Below are 5,872 nucleotides of genomic sequence, written 5' to 3' on the forward strand. Positions count from 1 at the left end.
TGGACTTATGTGTAAACATAAGAAGTATATAATTCTTTATGCATATTTATAAAATATATTCTAATTTTTAAATGTTTTTTATCATATTCTGTAGGGACTTAAAGTTCAACATATCAATACTTGATGAAAAATACCTGTTCCATATTATGCCTAAGATGTTTGATTTGCAGACAGACAGTGAGGTTAAGCTTAACAGCCTAAGTTGTATGGTAATAACAATAAACTTGTCTTCTGGATGATTAACAACCCAAGTTTGCAGACAAAAATTAGAGAAAAAAGGAGGGCTGCAAGGAAAGCCAACATTTTTGCTCTAGCCTTCTAAAGTCAATCAAGACTCAGGACATATGAGAACTTGTATTGTAACGTCATGTAACTCAGTAGTGTCCCAAATTTTCTGATCAAGGAGAATATGGGGCCAAAGAGGAAAGTGATCGATGATGTAGAGTGTGCCTAAGGAGAGTCACATGGAGATAAAACATTCTCTCAGGCTTTCACAGAGTGTACACTGTCCCAGCAATGGCTGTGACTCATCCACATGGCTGACACTGACAAAGGTTCTACAAACTGAGGTACAGGATCTCAGCATAAATAATGAGGGGATTTCTCTGATCTTATCAGACCCAAAAGCTACAACTCTTGTTGCATAGGTTCTGCTTTACTGTGGTCTTTACCATACAGCAGAAAATATAAAAACGAAATATAAGAAATAAAGCCATGCTGTCTTGTTGAGCTGTAGGGGACTCAGGTCACAAATTTCTGACATTGCCCATCAAACGGAAAACCCAATACTATCATGGGCTACTGGATCTTTTAGATTATTTTGCTGAGCTTACACACCTATAATATTCAAATAATGGAACTTAACAAAAAAGGGTATACAGATGAATGTCCATTTTGTCTGTGTATTCAAAGTGGTTAGGATAGATATATAGTTACATTTGCTTAATGAATAGAGTGATTTGTTCTAATGGTATTTGTAAATAGGATATCATGTCTGCATCTTGTACAGCAATTAACCACTAGGAAGAATGTATGCAATGTGTTAATTATTGAAACTGTCCTACCGATTTGATTTGAAACTGTCTCATTGCTATTTATCAATAAAATTATGGGAAAAACATATCTTTATTATCCATTCATCAGTTGAGGGGCATTTGGTTTATTTATAAGATTTTTTTGCTATAAACTATACTGCTCTAAACATGGGTATGTGTTTTTTGTTTATTATAAGAAATATTACAATAAAATATATTTTTAGCATATGGATCTTTCATCTATTTTATTAGTTTTGCGTTAAATTGTATGTTTTGGTGCTATTATAAATGACATTGTTAGCTAGGTATGGTGGTGTATGCCTGTAATCCGAGCACCCAAGGAAGCAGAGGTAGGAGGATCATGACAAGTTCGAGACCAGCACAGCTTACAAAGTGAGCTCAAGTCCCGCCTGAACTGCACAGTGACACACCCGTGTCTCAAAAAGAAAAATAAAAAAATAAATAAATGATGTTGCTTCTTTATAAATTTCAATTTCTTATCATTCATTGTTACCATGTAGAAATAAAATTTATTTTTATGTATCAATCCTATACTGTGAAACTTTATCAAACTCAATTATTCTACAATTTTTTTAGTATATTATTGAAAAGTTTTAATAGAATCATGTTTTCTATAAACAAAAGAAGCTTCGTTCTCTTCCTTTCAAATCTATAGTATTTTATTTCTATTGTATTTATACCTAAGATATCTAAAACAATGTTGAATAAGAAAGGTGAGAGTTGCCATCACTGTAGTGTTTTCTTTTTCTTGCCCACATCTATCTTTAATGAGGTGTAAATGTGTATAGCAGTGGAGTTAACAGCATGTGTAGCTAGCTGTTCAGTGCACTGTTTTAACCCTAACCATTAATACTCCAGCTAGCTCTCTCTCTCTCTCTCTCTCTCTCTCTCTCTCTCTCTCTCTCTCTCTGTCTCTCTCTGTCTTTTAAGGAAGGGTCTACAGGGTGTTCAGGGTTTCACTACTAGATCAGAGTTGTAGTGATCTACCTGTTTACAGCCTCGTGCTGGGATTACAGGCACGCATCACCGTGCCCAGATTCAATTGCCATCACAGTGCAGACCAGGGGTGAGGCTGGCAGATCAGGCACTGGGATTGAAACCCTGTCGCCTGAGCCTGCTTGCAGGCACTTTAATCCGCTGAGCTATTTGGCCAGCCCTTGTGTCTTAGCACAAACTATTTGGTGACAAATTCTCATTGCATTTCACCATCAGCTGCTCCAGGTGATTTGTTTCCTAAAGTTTAAAATGATGTGCTAACATAAATCTCCTTCAAATTTACTTACAGATGGCCACTGGTGGCTTATAGGAGTCACAGCATACTACTTTACATTACATTTCAAGCTCCAAAACCTTATTTCAAAGAAAGACAAAGGATATTCCAATGATTATCAGTGGCTTGTGTTTTTTTGTCACTGATCTGCAGAGGCGAGTGGGCCTTGCCCTTTTAAGTTAGCAGGACTTCAAGGAGATGTACTGAGTTTTGTCAGAGAAGTACAAAAAAGGTGTCTCACATTGTGAGCTTAATGCAAATTTAAATATTTTTACTGTATTTTTTAAAAGATCAGGGTCACATGATGTCTAAGAGGACCTCCGTAGGTGTGCAATCCCAAGAGAAGTAAAATATATAGGTGTCATCTATTTAGAAAACTGAGATGCTACCAGTTACCAATCTTGAACAATTACCTTCTCCAGCCTATGAAGTTTTTTCTTCAAGACATTTTTGTTCTTTTGAACTAATAATCTCAAGGTACACAAAGCTTTAAGAGTATAATATTTTCAAACATATAGAATGAACTCACACTCAAGATGAAATATATAAAACATAATATATTTCTTTGGCAAATTGAAATAAGTCCCAGCTATCCTTTTCTTTTTCATACCCACACTTACAAAGTTCACTTAAAATATATTTGTAAATCTGCCATTTTCATGTAGATATAGAGTACGCCAAATAAAGAACAAGTTTTTTTTTCTATTTATTTTGAGATAAATAAAGAGAAACTGTGTGGTTTCACTATGCAGTTCAGGCTGGCTTTGAATTCACTATGCATGTAGCTCAGGCTGGCCTTGAATTCATGACATTCCTGCAGCAGAGCAGCAATTAAGAAAATGTTAAATCAAATTCCATTAACCAAGTTAAAGTCTCCTCAGAGCCCTGCCATGAACAGAGCCTGGGGACTATCACTGAGTATGACTGTGAGCGTGATGTTTTGATATTTAGCTTTCAATTCTGTAGCTTAGTACCTTTCACAGGGTAAGGTGATTTCAGTATAAAAGCGGCCCACAAGAAACGTCTTTTTCAATTTATTGGTTAAAAACATTTGTGAAGAAATGGTCCAATTTTCCATCTATTTACAATTTGTATAGAAATCAGCTACAAAAGAAAAATAAGTAAGAAGTATACCTAAAATGCTTCCCTGCATTTCTTCAACAGATTGTACAAATTCATGATCTGAGCCAATTAAGACATCCACTGTAAGAGGTAACATGAGCCTGAGTCTGAGGTAAACACTTTAAAACAACCAAGTGGTTGTGAAACATGCATTTGTTTCATCTTTGTAAAAAAAAAACCTTTTGTTGGGCAGATCAAATAGCTCAGAGGATTAAAGAGCCTGCAAGCAGACACAGGGGCTGGGCCTAAGCCTTGGGGTGCACTGAGATAGCAATTGAGACTGGGTGTGGTGGTGCATGCCTCTAATCCCAGCTCTTGGGAGGCTGTAAACACATACATCACTATGAGTCTGTTCTAGTAGTGAGACACTGAACACCGTGTAGACCCTTCCCTAAAAAAAGCAAAAAAAAAAAAAAAAGAGTTCTGTTAAGTACAGAATATATAAAAGTAGTGTTCACTGAATTATAAGTGAAAAAGGAAGAAGCTTATAAATTTAAGTAAATCAACCATTTTTAAAAGTCTGTGTACACATTCAAAAAATGACTTGAGTCAAGTAAGGCTTTCTCTAGAAGGGGGTGTCCATGTAGTCATTGGGGTGCTGTCTGTCTGCTGGGAATGCCATATGTCCAATCTCAAGAATTGGGTGTAGAACAGGATGTAAGCCTGGGCCTTGTGCACCTAGGCCATGGTGCACATGCTCAGCTTGAAATCTATGCAGTGCACCTGGCAGTGTAGCATCCCTTGCCAATGCCTTTCCCGGGATGCATCATTATGGCAGACAAGTCATAGAAAAAACATTCAGGTCTGAGTGATTTCAAGGTCTCCTTGCAGCAATAGGGCACCATGTTTAAGATTTGCTGAAAGCCAGTATAAATACTGACCTTGTCTTGGTTATTATATCCTGACCACCTGAACCACTTGAGGTGCAGCTTGAGAAGCTGAGGCAGGCGGTGGATCAGGAGCTGTTTCTTGGCTTCTGAGAGTGTGATTGACTTCAAGGGGAACCTTCTATGCTTTGAGTTACCCTGGTCACATGTGTAGATTTTTCTTTCTAAAGCTTCAGTTTCTGTGAATTTGGCCAACATATCAGGAACCAAACATCGCTGGGATGTAACATCTTTCCCACTGCACTGGCATTTTTCTGGGAATTCTAAAGACAGGTCCCAGAAAGATTCTATGTTATTTGATTTGTTGTCCCATGCAAGATATGTAACCTGACTAAAATGTTGTCCATAGAAAATATTATTTACAACACTCAGAAATTGCTTGATAAGTTTCCTTTGAGAATTGAGGAGGAGCACTGTCAACCTACTTGTTGTCTCTACTTCATTTTTTATTTTATTCAACATTTCACAAAGAAATTCCTTAGCATCTTGTTGGGCATAACCACAAAAAGTAGGAATCATGCTCCATATTGAGTAGAGCTTAGGAAAGGGTGAGGCCTGGGCCCATTTTCCAGACTTCATGACCTGGAATAAGATATCCAATTTGTCACAGAGAGATAAATATTGAGAACTTGTCTCCCTTCGTTGCATAATTTCCATATTTCTACTTTTTGGTGCTCTGTCACTCAGTCCTGATAATATACTTGGGTATGTGAAGCAAAGAAAACTTGGTTCTTTTTCCTAGTGTTCGTTCACTTGACCTGGCACAGTATCTGGCAAGAAAGGATAGTACTTAATGTTATCTTACCAGCAATAGTTACAGCCAGCCACTGGTCCAAATCAAGCTTTTAAAAAAACTGTCAAAAATAAGTGAATCAACACTTAAAGAACAGAACTCATATAGGAAATGTCTCCCAAATTTCTCAATCCTGTTATATCAGGATTACTGTTATATACAAGTCACTGGCTTTGTTTAGCTCATGCATCATTGTTTCTTTTCTTCTTTCCGCCCAGCTTCCAGCTCCTGAGGTAGACACGATTTTCTCCTTCACTGGTGATGCTGGGGTTTCTGTGACATGAACAGGCACAATTTCCATGGTGGTAGATGGAACTACACCTTGCAAATAAAGGTCTTTCTGGAAGGCATACTTTCTTTTTTTTCCCATAGGATTATTGAGACACAAATAGCAATGAGACAGTTTCAAATCAAATTGGTATGACAGTTTCAACAATTAATGCATTGCATACTCTCTTCCTAGAGGTTATTTGCTGTATAAGTTACAGACATGATATCCTATTCATAAACACTATTAGAACAAATCCCTCTATTCATTAAGAGAATGTAACTATATATCTAGCCTAACCATTTTGAATATACAGATACAAAATGGACATTTATCTGTATCCCCTTTTTTGTTATGTTCCGTCATTTGAATGTCATAGGTGTGTAAACTCAGCAAAATATTCTAAAACAGTCCAATAGCCCATAATAGTATTCGGTCTTCCTCTTGACTGGCAATGTCAGAAATTGTTGAACTGAG

The 5,872-nt window shown here is 36.9% G+C and overlaps 1 pseudogene; it reads right to left on the bottom strand.

Annotated features, from left to right (window-relative positions):
- Window positions 1-3,996: 3,996 nt before the first annotated feature.
- LOC101586417 overlaps window positions 3,997-5,872 on the bottom strand; it is a 29,338-nt pseudogene continuing 27,462 nt past the window's right edge.

Source organism: Octodon degus, unplaced genomic scaffold (assembly GCF_000260255.1).
Source record: "Octodon degus isolate 3935 unplaced genomic scaffold, OctDeg1.0 scaffold00110, whole genome shotgun sequence".
NCBI classification, from domain to species: domain Eukaryota; kingdom Metazoa; phylum Chordata; class Mammalia; order Rodentia; family Octodontidae; genus Octodon; species Octodon degus.